Source organism: Gadus morhua, chromosome 5 (genome assembly GCF_902167405.1).
Source record: "Gadus morhua chromosome 5, gadMor3.0, whole genome shotgun sequence".
In the NCBI taxonomy this organism is placed as follows: Eukaryota; Metazoa; Chordata; class Actinopteri; order Gadiformes; family Gadidae; genus Gadus; species Gadus morhua.
Window position 1 is genome coordinate 14,538,466 of NC_044052.1, and position 16,233 is coordinate 14,554,698.

A 16,233-nucleotide genomic window follows, 5' to 3' on the forward strand; every position below is an offset into this window, starting at 1 on the left:
AGGAATTGACTTAATGTCCGCTGAGGCACTGGGATCTGATCAATGCTTTAGCCACTGAGCTTTGAAGATACAATCTCCGACATGTTGCGCATTCATCAATTTGAACTTGGTCACAAGGGACTGTGGAGAGACATATAGGCTTTTGACGGCCATGACAACATGACCTCTACATCCTATTCTTTATCTGTATGTTTTGTTTGTTGCACTATCGAGGATGCCTGGAATACAAACATTTCATGGCCATAAATTACCTCCAATTGTGGTTATTGTTGTGTTGTTATGAATACACTCACCGTGAATATTGTACATACACAAACTTTTATAAATGTGTTGTTCAAATCCATCCATCCAAAAACAGACAGGAACAACTGTTCCTATCTGCCTGCTTGAACAAAAGTTAAGATAACATTAATGAGTCAATCCAACTCTGCAGACAATTTTTTCTTTTTTTAAATAAGTGTCTGAAAATATTGAAAAGGTCCTCAAAGTGAAGAATTTTTGGGAGGGGAGATGCTCTTGATAGCAACATTGCCACTATCTCTGCTACCACAAACTAAGCCAGGGCACAGCAATAGAGTCACTTTATAGGATTAGGATGGCAGCCACCGGTCCCGGCTTGGTCTCCACTGGCCCATGTATGTCTCACTTGCTCACCCTACTTAAAAGGTTTTCTACTGTACCTTGCCATTATCTGATATCCCCCACTGACACTGCCTGTGTGAGCGGACTTGTGTGAATACATTCCCGATACAAGCTTGGAAAAACACGCCTTGCAAACAAGATTGCGATGCGTGTTTTTGGCTAGCTTTTCCGCTACAGGGCAGGATTTTGTGTGTGTGTGGACTTCCCCTGACTCATTCATCTCTAAGGTCCTCCTAAAATGAACCATACGTTACAGTACAAATACCCAAACAAGCCATTTTTACAAAGTATCCCTGAACTTAGGCTACATAAACCTTTATTTAATGAAACATAAATATTTGTAACATTATTTTTGCTTTTTTAATAATAATGTCATTATCATTTACCATCCACTTCCTTTAAAGCCAAACCTAAAATAACTTCTCTTATAACCAAAATACAATCGCATGAGCACATAGACCAGGCCGCATGAGTGCAGTTATTGGACACCTGCTCGGCTATGCGACTAGGAGGGCCAATAGACTCCATAGAAGGAAATCAATAAACCGAAATTCCATGCAATTGCAATAGATTTCATAAAGCAACAATTAGATTACGAATTATGTTGTCCATCACTTAAAGGGGACCTATTATGCTTTTTCAACTTTTATGCCCTATAAACGTTGTTATAATGATTGATAGTCATGTTTAACCATACTAAAGTGTCAAATAATGACGTACATGAATTTCGACGTATTCACTGCTGACAGTCTGGGGTGGCTGTTTAGAGCGCTAAACACTCGGGACAACGTTTGCGATTCACATTTCCGGGAAATCATCTACGTAGATGCACTCCTGCCGCGCCCCCATATGCCTGGTCAAGTCTGCCCGCGTGCGCGCTTCAAGGAAGGTAACCAATCACAACGGAGTTGGGTTGGCAGGAGGGGGGCGAGGGGGCGGAGAAGGACGAAACCGAGCGTTGACAGAGAAGGCTGAAAGCGCCCAGATGAGAGGAAGAGTTTCCCGAAAATCTACATCGTTTTTTGTGTATGGATAAACATGACTATCAATCATTATAACAACATTTATAGGTCATAAAAGTCGAAAAGCATAATAGGTCCCCTTTAAGAAAAAGCCAATAAAATAGAATACCTCTATGCATATTATACCTTTGCATGGAAATCTCTTTCTTCTCTTTGATGGACCCACAGTCTGCCTTCAGACTCTACTGCCGTGGCTGTGGGCAGCTTCATCCAGGTGGTCTTTTATCACATCCACCACCACTGCATCACTCCTCAGCAGTGTTATTATGGAGGAGAGATACAGTCGAGTAAATTGTCAGCATTGCCTTTAAATGCAAGGATATAGTTTGTGTGTGGGAGTATGCGTTGAATGTGTCTGTATGTTAGATATAATATAGAATCGAAGAGAATAACTCAAAGTGCCCATGTGGAAGAGAGTCAACCATAGAGTGCCTGCATCAACTGAAGATTGCCCGCCTGTGGGGTATACTATGAACCTCGCTGAACATACTGTGGCAAACCACTCCCTCAGGCCAGGTGGGCCGAGGGAGTGGTGGTGAATGGAGTGTACCGCCAATATCCACCAGTCGGAGCCAGAGAGCGTCCAGTGCGTCACACTAATCGGCGCAATGGGGAACACCTGCGGCGGAGGACGAGGAAGACGGGGAACAGGAAGGCTGTTTCATGTTCTTGTAGGGGAGAGAACTGGGAGCCCGAGAGAACCAAGGAACCTTCAGGACCCGATATGGGCAGGCCGAGAAGAAAAGTCGGTCTAGCGGACCAACAGGGAGCCGCACGCAAGGACTATGCTCGCCAACGAGGAACGCCCCACCGGCACAGCAGTCCAGACGGGAGCGACCTCCCTCTCCAGGGACAAGACCGGCCCGGCCGGAGAGACAATTTCGCAGTGACTTTTCCATGGCTCATGGAGCCAGTTGTATTATTTCAGTTTATCCCACGTTTGGCATCGACCGACCCACAGGTTTTTCGGTTATACCTTGAATAAATGCCTCTTTTGGTTTTGCACGGACCTGGGCATTTGGAAATTCCCGAGAAGTAGAGACAATCCTGGGGCCGGGTCGCCACATATGGTGGAGAATGCAGGCAACCTGACCACGCTACGGACTACTCAGGTTTACCAACCCACCCGCCAATGCAGTACCCGGATGGAGCCGCCGCCCAGCGTCAGCAACGGGACCACGCCCTGGCAGCCGCCACCCAGAGGGACACCGCCGAGAGCCTCATCCTTCTCCGGGAGGCGGTACTAGGCCTCACCCAACAGGCAGTTCATGAATCCCGCACTCCGCACCGACCAGCCGCCTCACCAAACTCCAGACGACGACGTGGAGGCCTACTTGCAGTTCTTCGAGAGGACAGCACGTCGGGAGAGCTGGACGGAGGACCATTGGGCCCACATCCTGTCCCCCTACCTCACCGGACCCGCACAGCAGGCAAGCCAGGACCTGGCGCGGAAGCGTGCCAGTCAGTACTCGGTGTTGAAACAGGCGATATTGGCATACTACGGATATAGCCTTGCTGTCAGGGCCCAACGCTTCCACGAATGGTGATTTGACATCCGAGGCGCCGTGCGGACTCAAATCTCCCCACACGGGAGGCTTATCCGATGGCTCGCAGACGGCGAAGGACCCAGACTCCTGGACAGGGTTTTAATAAACAATACCGTCCGTCAGCTCCCGCCAGACGCCCGGAGAACCCTCGCCACCAACCACCCTGACACAGTAGACGAGCTGGTCCGGCAATTGGAGAACTGGCAGGTGGCTCAACAGCTGAGTTTAAGCGTCCGGAACCCGCCGAGACGAACCGGGACCGGCGAGGACCGAATCCATTGCCACGAGCACCCACACCGAGACCGCCGACCCTCTCCCAGGAGACCCGAAAGGATAGACGGTGCCGACGAGGGACGGTCAGGGCCGGGTCTCCTGAACACCTGTTGGGCGCATCAGAAGCCCGGGGCCCCAACCCTCCCAGTACGGGTAGGGAATAAGGACACTCAGGCCCTCCTGGATACCGGCAGTGTCGTGACCCTCCTACGCCCCGACCTAGCTGGGGGATGGCGAGGAGAGCCCATAGATGTCCCCTGTGAGCACGGGGACATCCGCACATACGAAACCTGCCATGTGGTAGTGCGGACCCCCGAGGGATGTTTACGGCACGGGCCGGGATCGTGGCCCACCATATTCACCAGAGTGTGGAACCCCGAACCGGATTACAGACGACTGCGGGATCCGCCACGACGGCACGGACGAACCGGCAGATCCGTTTATGGGGCTAGGGTGGTCCACTCAACCCCAGCAGAATCGTCTACCGAGGACCCGAGGGAGATGGCCCCACCCGCACCAGGCACCCCAGGCCACTCAACGGGAGGAAACCCCCGAGCGGGACCCACGGGACCACCCCTGGACGGCTACCGAGGACGAGAAACAAGGGTTTTTTCACGGGTTTTTCTGTTATACCTTGAATAAATGCCTCTTTTGGCTTTGCACGGACCTGGGCGTTTTGTAATTCCTGAGAACTAGAGACAATCCTGGGGCCGGGTCGCCACAATACCCAGACTTTCTTGGGAAAACCTGGCTCGACAGAGACGCAACTCGCGATCAGAGTTAAATGGTACTACAAAGCTCACTTAGGATTCGATTAGTCGAGCCAGGTTCTCCACTTTAAGTTCAATGCGTGTTCATGTGAAAGGGGCGTTTATCGCGTCATTTACTCACCTTTACAAACTTGATAGATCAATCGGCCTATATAAATGCGTACAAGTGAAAAGATTCTGCATAATGTCTATAAAATAACTATGCCAAATGCAGAATTGTTCGCTATTAATCCCAGAAGAATGATGATGATTTCAAAATGCATAAGCAACGTCCGACCTGCCTTATTCTATAATTTAGGGAATTCACTTTAAATACACCCTATGTAAGAAATGCATTGCATATAACAGTAGAGAGGTAGCGGCGGTGGTGTAATGGATTAGTATAAGACCCGGACGCCAGCGACCGGGGTTCAAATCTCGCCGCTTTATCATCATGCCTTTTACCCCCATAGATCCGGTGCCAGCACGGCCTCGAAAATATGGGTTGAAGTTCGAAATAAGCACAAAAATATAATTCCATAACCTTTAGTGAATAAGTATTCCATATGCATGAGAATTGGGACTTTTTAAGCGCGTCACTTAGAAGTTCCACGTAGAAGTTCAAGACCCACTCTACCACTCTCTCACAGGGACACAATGCGCAACAGTAAGCATTGTCTACATAAGGCCCAACAAGGACGATCAAATAGTGAATACCCTCTGATGAGAACCTGTATCTCTCATAAAGAATATTCTCAGGCAATGCTTAGGGATCGGTCCCGAGAGAGCCTCTGTCGAAGAGACCCCTGCATGAAACTGTCTCCGAGGTCCACGGGAACACCCACAAATGGTGACGGCATTGTCAAGAGGAGGGGCGAGGAAGCTGCGCGTCGCTTTAAGTAGTCGATCTCCCGATAAGACTAAGCTGAAAACCTGCTCCTGACCAGGTTTGGTTGAGAGCATAAGTCACCATGGTGATACAGTGACACTAAAAGAGATCGACTTTCGTGTCCCAGCTAACCCAGGCTTTGAGCGCAACATACTTCGGTAACCCACTAATCGAGGTTCGTAGTCCAGGCCACTGTACTACGTGCTTGCACAACCCCACCCCCAGTACTCGGGTGTGCTCAATTAGGTCATTAGGATACTAAGGCCTAGCCCTGCCCTTGTAGTGGCAGCTATGACTTTTTACATATTCTCACAGGACGTTCTTAAATGGATACCTTTGTCTTCTCTTTTCTATCTGACATTGTCGATCAAAGATAATTTTATGTTCCTTTTTAATATCCTTTAATTGTTTAGCCTCTTGATAATTAAGGTGCACCTATGCACTTGACTTTGATTATACAAGAGCGTTTATACCCTGTTAGACAAGTCGTTTCCCATCAAGACAGATGTTTAACCTTTAGATAGCAGCATGGTGGCGTCTGGAACATAGTTATTCCTTAACGTATAGATTCATGATAGATGTCCAAATATTGTTTGCCATTGTCTTTTTGTCAACAACATGAATTTCCCATGGCTAGACATCCATGTCCAACCAAGTGTCTTGCAGTTGCAAGTTGTAGGTGTCGCTCATAACACTAATTATGGGTCTGCTGTTTTTCTGTACCAGGGCACGGGGTTAAGGCTAAACCGCGAAGGATAAGGCCACTGCGGAGGGCCAGTCCTATGGTCACGCCTCTGTGAAAAGGGTTTATTGATTTTAATTTAGGTCCCTCTGAAGCAATTTTAGTTTGTTAAATGCTACTGTTTGCAATCTAACTGCTAAATTGGTAAGGAGGCAGGGGAAAGGAATTTAATATCTGGTTCCTTGTTTGAGGTTATCAATGTGAAGTGAAGCAAGTTGAACAGATGAAATATAAAGAATGTGTACAGGAAGCAGATGCTAAATGTATGATACAGCCAGTGAGACTTCATACATTTCTTCCTTCGTCATTGACAACAATAGAATGGAAAGTTTCTGTCAACATTTGAAAGATTGCCTTTTTGTGGGTGTAGCACAAGATGTGTGTGGTGTGTGTCTGTGCGTGTGCGTGTGGCTGGTAAACGAGTGGCCTTTAAAGTAAGTGGTGGTGACATGATGATGCATGCAAGTCCTTTATACGCAAAAACTCCTCATCAGAGCAGTGTTTTTCAGAACACAAGTTAGGGTCAATATCACAAGATTTGCACAGAGAATCAATGAACACAACAATAATGGATGGCTTTCATTATACAATTGTCATAAATATTGATACTCTGCTGAAAAATGTACTTCTAAGGGTTTTATTGCCATTTAATAATGTCAATGTATTTATGTATCACATCCACCTTCTCGACAGATATAGGAATACAAATGTGCTATAATTATAATTGACTGGATTTTCCGGCAACACTTTCAAACACCTAATAGGGTTACAAAGTAGCTGCTGCCAAACTATTCTCAATGGCATGAGTTGCCTGTCGGGATATTTTCCTTTTTGCTGGCATAAGGATTCATCCATTAATTTGCACTCCTGCTGATGTATGCACACACACGTTTTTCCCCCAGTAGCTTATGAGTTTCTGAATAAACCCTATTAAGTTTCTATCAGTGACAAAATAATGGGTGGTGGGGTGGGAAGTGTGTGTGTGTGTGTGTGTGTGTGTGTGTGTGTGTGTGTGTGTGTGTGTGTGTGTGTGTGTGTGTGTGTGTGTGTGTGTGTGTGTGTGTGTGTGTGTGTGTCAGATGTGATTTAGTGCTTGTTGTCCCCATATCCTACTGCGGCCTACACTGAAAGACAGATTAGGATAGAGAGAGATAGAGATAGAAAGTGATTTATAGAAACGGTTTTCTAGACTTTTTTAGTTTTAAACCTCCCAAATGACTGATTAGTTTATTTAGCTTATTTGGCTTTGCTTTTGTGATATGTTTTGCGGGTATTATAACGTTATGCTAATGTTGATCGTTTTATCATCCTATTGTGATTCATTCGTTTGTTTGGTAAGCATGGGTTGATGGATGTACAGACAACATCATAGCGTGTGTATAGCTCCGGTTTGAGGAAGCTACTCATTGAATCGGAGCCCCAAACGTTGGCAGATAAAACCTCTCTAAAGCATTGGATCATATTGAGCCATATGGTTCAGTTTCGTCATGACTCCACCAGCGTTTGGCTTCCTATGCTCGTCAGTGCGGAACGTCTGTGAGAGCCCTCTGACAGGGATGGGTTACATGCCTTTAGTTGCTTCGCATGGGTGATGGTTACATGAGTTCAGAGGATTCTCTGCGCGGGGGGGTGCACTGCACACACGGGGGTTGCGTGTGGTCATGTGTGAACGTTGACGCGCCGATGTACCCCAAGGTATGGGCGATCATCAAACAGTTGTCATCAAAGAACTGAGGTTCTCAAATTAAATACATGATGGCACATAGAAGGGAAAAAAGGGTGACACGATGAGGAGATGAGAGACAAACAGAGACCTGGGACAGAAAGAGTCCGGTCCCCACAAAGATAACCAGAAACCAAAGACCACTAGTGTTCAATAAGCTTCTGCATGATTATGACCAGAATCAGCATACTGCCTTCTGTTTGCTGGGAGTTTTTTAGACTGAAAGGTAGACCCACAGGCACACACACACGCACACGTGCACACATGTGCATACACCCACACAGCATATTACTGCGCGTCAGCAGGTCTGGGAAAAAGGCTCATCAGTCAAAGGGAGCTTTTGCCAACAGCGAGTTCTACACTGTTACTATCAATTACACACACTGGGCCGTCCTTTACTTTCTTCTTTAATCCCTCTCTTTCCTTTCATCTGCCCCACGCTCTCATTTTTCTGCTAGTTTTAACCCCCTTGCTGCTATCTGTCAGGGCCAGTGGTAAACGTCGTCCTGCGCTTCGGTCTTCCAAGCTTCATGTTTAGCTGGAAATCTGACTCGAGTTTAACATTCATACTTGCATCAGTTTGTCAAAATGGTTCCTATCCTCACCTATGGTCATGAGGGCTGGGTGATGACCGAAAGGACGAGATCGCGGGTACAAGCGGCCGAGATGAGTTTTCTCAGAAGGGTGGCTGGCGTCTCCCTTAGGGATAGGGTGAGAAGCTCAGCCATCCGTGAGGAACTCGGATTAGAGCCGCTGCTCCTTTACTTAGAAAGGAGTCAGCTGAGGTGGTTCGGGCATCTGGTAAGGATGCCCACTGGGCGCCTTCCTTGGGAGGTGTTTCAGGCACGTCCAGTGGGGAGGAGACCTCGGGGAAGACCCAGGACTAGGTGGAGAGATTATATCTCAACACTGGCCTGGGAACGCCTCGGGATCCCCCCGTCAGAGCTGGTCAATGTGGCCCGGGAAAGGGAAGTCTGGGGCCCCTTGCTTGAGCTGCTCCCCCCGCGACCCGACCCCGGATAAGCGGATGACGATGAGGATGACGATGAGGGACTTGCATCAGTTTCACTTACGGCTTGTGGCAGATTGACAGCTGGACCGGCTGATGTATCGGGCCTACAGGAGGATGAGCCACGATGTCACAGACTGCCTGGTCGGCTTGATATGACTGAAGAAACAAGCAGCGGTTTTAAATGGAACTTTGTGTGGCATTGAAGATAGTATTGCATTTGGGTTTTCTAGGCAAGCACTTTGAATTAGGGAAAGGCTGTTTTTTAAATTTTTTTATAGTTATGGGCATGATGGTTCTTTTTTTAGGTAACATAATATTTGTACAAATTTGTCAAAATGGCAAATTTGGCATCCCGTTTCAGAAAAAATCGTAAAGGCTTCTACATATTTATTATTTCCCTTGAAATGTAGTAAAAGGAGTACAAATATAATGTAACTGCTCAGATACAGCACAAGCAGTGCAAGGTGTAAAATATAGCACTTGAGAAACGTACTTCCCACCCCTGCTGATAGGTCTAGGGTTTTGCCAACCTACTCAATTAACTTGATGTTGGCACTGTAATTATACTTAATGTCAGTTTATTAAATATAGGGTAACATATGGTTATTTATATATGGATAGGTATGATTAGTTAAGAAGAGACATATTTTGGTTTGGTCAGAGTCCAATATGCCTCTTAGCTGTCAATACATTCTTCACCCACATTTGTGACCTTATAAAGTTATATTTTATCATTTTATTGTCCACATCTGCTAATTGAAAAGGCACCTCTAGATGCAAATATCCCACCAATTCATATATCAAAGATAGCTTATGTCTAGATTAGATAAATTACTTCTAGCCACAACAATGAACACAAATAATTCAATGTCATCAAAAAAGTCCCTTGGACTTTACACTAAAGATTAACAATGATCTACAACATGAGCAGGGAGCATGTGCAGAACATAAACAGAAACCAGAAACAACATACACTATGCTTAAATATATACTGTTTTAGGTGTGGATGAAGTAGCTGTTCCACTACTTTCTGGTCCCTCTATGATCCAATTAAACAGCAAAATCTGGTATTTAACTATTCTTTTTTCCTCCAAATTATCCTTTTTCTGCACACCAGATATTTCGTTTAAGTTTTGGGTCTGCGGCTGCAGGCATGTGGAGGGTCAGTCTATATTCATCATATCATCATAATGCCCTTAAAGCCCTGATGATCTGTCCAATTCATTCTCCCAGCACCCCCTCTCCTGGGCATGTCTGTGTCCACTGACCTGTGATCACAGAGGGCAGCGCAGTGTTTAAACATGCTGCTGCAATATGCATATTTGAATAGGAGTAGACAAGGACCTTAGTATCTCCTAGGCTTAACAGAATAAGCACATTACAGAGTGTATTTGTAATGTCATTCTCATTTCCTGACTTTAATTAAGGTAAAGCAATTATTGAAATGATGTAAACAAACGACTTTTACTGCAGAGGGAACTGTTAAAGGTTGTCTTGGTAGGAGTTGTTTTATGTTGTGTTTGGAATCTAGTTTCGATTTAACTTCATGCACTGCTACCCTCTCTGGAAGAAAATATCTTTCATCACAAGGGACAAAACCTGCTTGGTAAAATAAAGGGGAAAAGGTTGAATAAAACATGGTACATGTTAGTATTAAATACCCAACCTATATTATGTGCTAATGTTAAGCTTGTATTGTACATTAATGGTCCATTTCAGAGTGTAAATACACACGTACTAAGCAATGTAACAACCTGTAACAGTATGTATTTATATGCTATAAAGAATGGAACTACCCATCCTTGACCCCAAACGCCCTACACTAGTGTGGAACTTGCCTTAAGCCCTGACCACACTGTGTCATTATATGCTGTTCCAGACATTTTTAACAATTAAGTACATTTAAATGTTGTTACATTGCACATTACATACTTGTGTGATTGCAATGTAACAGGAACTTTAATATAACGTTTAACTGTAAATATTCTAATAAATGCTCATGTTACGTTTTATTAAGCAATCATATAGTATTGTCATCTAATGCTACACCTTGACAGTGGGTTTGACAAGTTAGGGAAACCTCGTTATTTAAAAGTTAAATTTGGCACGTTAGTGTGCCGGCGCCGCTTTTCATCGTCTCTGGAATCAAAACATGACAAAACTTAGAGTACAGATGGTGGTATTCATATCACTGCCAATGGGCTCTTTAGATATTTACCTTTAATTCAGTGTCACTCTAAAAAAGTGCTATTTGGGTCTGTGTGTTCATGTGAGCTTGAGCATGTGCCTGTGTGTGGTGTGATGGCGTATGGGGGTGGAGAAAATGAGAAAGAGGAGAGAAGCATTTATAGACAGGAAGGAGGACAAGATAAACAGAACGTGGATGAAGAATAGACAAATAGGAAAGGCAGATGAGGTAGATAGATGGATGTGCTGGCGAAGGGAGGAAAGGGAGGAGACAGATAGAGGGCTGTGGAGGAAATAAATGACAGTGATGGAAAGAGGTGAGGCAGAGAGAGAGAGAGAACGAGAGCAAGAGAGAGTGAGAGAGCGAGAGGGCGAGATTCAGAGAGAATAAGAGCCAGAGAGAGAGAGAGAGTCTGGGGGGGGGGGGGGGGGGGGAATTACGGAGAGAGCGATTCCTCAGCAATTCCTCTCGCAGATGTCATGTTTACAACGAGGAGAACTGAATGATTTATCAAAAGGACACACACACACGCACGGGGCGGTTACTTGGCTCACCCAACTACACACTTGCACATTGTTTTTAATGAGAAGAATACAATATAAGAGCATTTGTTATAATGCACTGTTGTGTATTATTACTTATGTATGATAGTGTATCCGCCTCCAAACCTGCACGTGTTCCTATAGCTCCTGAATATCAACATGAAGATGTCGCGGGGGGAAAAAGCTGTAATGAGAACATGTGTCATCCTGAAACCAGGTCATGTAATGAACAACGGAGAGCCACCCATGTGTCAAGAATCCCGTCCGGAAGCATTGAATGGAGTTGGTTTCTAATAAAGCTATTGACCATGAAGCTAACAATATCAATAAATAGGGGACAAGTCAGCAAGAATTGTATTAATTGGTTTAACACAGTTCTGTTACAGATGGGTTTCAGAATTGACCACAATTTTAATGCGGGGTTTCAACAAGCAAACAAGCTTTGTTGATAATAACCAGTCAATATTAATGATGCGTTGTTAACATAAATGTTGTCCCTAAAGTTGCACTGATATTGATGTAGTATTATCACTAACCTTCCCACCAATACAGCTATGTCAACAATTTTAGTTTTGTATTCTACAAAAAAACGAACTTTAGTATTTTTTCCTTCATATTTCTTTCAGAACAGAACTTATTCTGTATAAAATCAGAAGATGTAAAGTATGCATGTAAATGCATAGTGATCAATGACTGAAAGATGAATGTTGACAATTCAAAAATTGTCTAGAAAAAGATTTTCTTTGCCAAAAACCCTCATATCTAAGCATATCAAAGGTCACAAAAAATGAGAATAATTTTCATTTCATATTGATGTTTGAATTGGGTTGCTATGAAACTGTTTAGAGTCCCGATAATATACTTTGTATATTACGGGGATTCAACATTTTCTTTCCAGTAATTGCCTTATTGCATCTCTAATGCATTACTGAGCACCCCATCCACAGCACCATAGCACTACGCATCACGACAATTCACACAATTTGTTCAAATAGAAGATGAAAATCCGACATGAGGTAGACATGACATCAGTCTCTGAGACCAAGAGGTCGCTGCGGTTCTATTTATCTTCTGGATTATTGGCAGGCAAGCTGCGGCCCAGCTACATTCCCCCGCACCTTTAGTTCAACCACAGGCCTCAAACACTGCACAAAGTGTTCTGCACTGGAGGACCTTGATATGAGTAGTTTTCACAACCTCAATGGATTCACAGTACACTACAAAGCTTACTTATTCCAACGGCAGACATGGATTCCTACATTTGGATACACAAATAAAGCTCATTGGTTATTATTTTCGTTGGTACGGAACAGTGTTAATTTTGTCAGCTATTTTAGATTAAGTCTTAGGGCCCTATCTTGCATCCGGCGCAAGTGACTTAGTCACTGGCGCATGTGTCGTTGCTAGTTAACAACTGGCGCAGAGCGTTCTTTTCCCACCAGCGCCACTCGCCGGTAAATTAGGGATTGATCATGCGCCCCGAGGGGCGGTTCGGCGGAAGGAGGAGGCGTGTTCTGGCGCAAACGGTATTTTGCCCGTCTCTGAATATACCATTGCGCTACTGACCAGGAAATACCTGGTTTAAAGTCAGTGGCGCGTTGTTCAGATGCTATTTTAAGGGCGCATGCATACATGCTCATGCGATGCATACGGATTGCTTGTGCACCTCGCGCATACACTTTGCTTCTCTCATCTACCTAGCCGCACATTCTTGGTAAATTATTTGGGAAAGAACAGCTGATGCAGCGGTAATAAGTTGTACTTTTAAATCAATGCATCTGCAAACACCGTACAGCAAACACATATTTTCTTGACACAGACATCGTGTAGGCCTACATGCCCATAACATTTAGGATTGACGAGTAGGCCTATTTGATCGTGAAAAACATTGTTTTACCGCGAGTGAGTGTTAAAAAGAATGAATGAATGCGGGCGCGCGTGTGTGCTCTGTTTAAACACACGCAAACTAAACACTCTCATCATCATCTCATCTTCGTTCGCTTATCCGGGGTCGGGTCGCGGGGGGAGCAGCTCAAGCAGGGGGCCCCAGACTTCCCTTTCCCGGGCCACATTGACCAGCTCTGACGGGGGGATCCCGAGGCGTTCCCAGGCCAGTGTTGAGATATAATCTCTCCACCTAGTCCTGGGTCTTCCCCGAGGTCTCCTCCCCACTGGACGTGCCTGAAACACCTCCCAAGGAAGGCGCCCAGTGGGCATCGTTACCAGATGCCCGAACCACCTCAGCTGACTCCTTTCTAAGTAAAGGAGCAGCGGCTCTAATCCGAGTTCCTCACGGATGGCTGAGCTTCTCACCCTATCCCTAAGGGAGACGCCAGCCACCCTTCTGAGAAAACTCATCTCGGCCGCTTGTACCCGCGATCTCGTCCTTTCGGTCATCACCCAACCCTCATGACCATAGGTGAGGATAGGAACGAAGATCGACCGGTAGATCGAGAGCTTTGCCTTGCGGCTCAGCTCTCTTTTCGTAACAACGGTGCGGTAAAGCGAACGCAATACCGCCCCCGCTGCTCCGATTCTCCGGCCAATCTCACGCTCCATAGTTCCCTCACTCGCGAACAATACCCCGAGGTACTTGAACTCCTTCATTTGGGCAAACTAAACACGTAACGCATAATACAATCAATGGCAATGTCTGTGACCGCTAGGCCTGCAGCGGATTCGAATTGTATCCGAATCCGTTCGGTTCGTTTACCACAGTTCGGAGCATTCTGGAGATCCGCGGATTTCGGTTTCATGAAGGCATTGCCTTATGTAGCGTATTTTGCCTACTGTAGCCTACGTCCGATACAAAGGGTGTTTAGGACCCAGCGGAATGCATTCTCTCCAGTGCTGCCCGAGCCAATGAGACTTTTCCCGCCCCTCCCTTCAGCGTGTCAGCGTTCAAAACAAACTGGGCTTTAAATGATTCCTAAATTTAAAGAAAGTAATTGATACAATTATATTCTAAATATACGGGAGATAAATACAAACGGGTGATAAGCGGGATAACGGCCTTCGAGGTCGACCGGTTCGATGGAAATAATGGACAGGTAGAGGCAACTCTGGCTTCATGCTGCGCTCGTCGCCAGAGTTCTAAGCCTCGTCGGCCGTTATCCCTTACATGTTACACTCAGTGCACCATGTTTTCAAATGCATTTAGGGGAACATTTATTGCACAAAAAAGCCTTGCAAGTTGTCTGATTGCAGTCAATTAACACATTGCAAATAGCCTGTGGGTCTCATTCATTTTTGTGTTTCTCCCCCAAACCCTCCGTCAAAAAAAAGTCTGCCTTTTTACTATCACGGACATGATCCTAATCCGAACCGTATCCGAAACCGAGGCCCAAAACGGTTATCTGAACCGAACCGTGGACACACTGATCCGTTTCACCACTAGTTACCGCGGGGACACATGCATATTAGGATAGCATACAATACTGATAAGAAACTATGTTTATAACGTATTGCGTATATCATTAAATAGAACCACAGTTATCGCATATCATATGTTATAGCCTATCATACGTTTTCTTTGCCAAAATTTATTTGAGGACTCAGTATTTCTGAGGTTGTGGAAGAAACCCCCTTATTCCATGTGGGAATTAGGCCATATTATTTGGCAATAAACTAAGCCATTTGCAGTTTGAAATTCATGTGCATCTGTCTCATCGGAGACTGCAGACGCGCTGTCAAAATATCAAGTCGTCCGATTCAAATGCGCTCATGGCTCTTAAAGGGGATGGGAGCTGGCATTCTCATTGGTTCGTTGCACGTTACGCCCAAACCACACCTACGGGTAATTAGGCTGCTTCAGACCAACCCTTTTGACACTTGCGCCGCGGCGCAAGCGTCATTTATCCGCCTGTAAAATAGCGATAGCGCCGTAGGACCGCCCACAAAGCTACTTGCGCTTTGCGCTTCCCACTTGCGTTTCAGACCGTTAAAATAGGGCCCTTAGTCTTAGTCTTTTGACGAAAATGCTTATTATATTTAGTCACATTTTAGTCATTGTTTTCCTTTGTAGTTTTAGTCTAGTTTTAGTCGACGAAAAGTCCTTACATTTAAGTCAAGTTTTAGTCATTACTTTTATTCAAAATGTTTTCTCTTTTTAAACTAGTTCAATTAGGCTAACCCTATATATATGGACACCTGCTAATTTGTTCCACTCAAATAGAGTACTAAAGTGAAAACGTTACGTTTTCCTGGCAACCGGATTTTCAGTTCTAAACAACCGAACGAGAGATGGCGTTCTCCATTGCTTCCATGTGTTGTTTCTTTCTGTCGAGGCGTTCATATATTCCCCTGGGGTATTAAAAGGAAAAGTTTGCAAACGTTAGTTTAGTTTAGTTATTTTTTTAATATGAAGACAATCAATTCTCAATATTACTTACATCATTGGTAAAGCAAACTCACACATCAATTCGCAAAAAGATTGTTCCTTTTCTATAAAAGGTTCGTTTGGCATAGGATTTCCCTTTCTTAATTTGGTTTGTGTAGAACCGAAAATCTGCTGCTATCGAAACGTGACGTCACACTTTAGTACTCTTGTCTGTTCAGCCTTCAAAACGATAGCTGGTAAATTGTGAAGAATGCATCAAACTGTAATCAGAAAATGCGGTTATATGCTATAAACCCTATAGTATCTTGGGTATAAAGGCTGGGACGAATTTCAAAGTCCAACGTATGTTGAAGTATAGACCGTGGCGATTCCCATTGAAAACAAAATGACATTTTGTCATAGTTTTTATTATCAAAGATCTATTTTTAGCTCGTCAACGTCACGTCTTAGTCACGGAAAAAGGGTCGTTGACGAACATTTTTCGTCATATTTTTCGTTAACGAAATTAACACTGGTACGGAATCACACTGGTGGTCTTTAAGCTTAAAAAAACACTAACACCCCT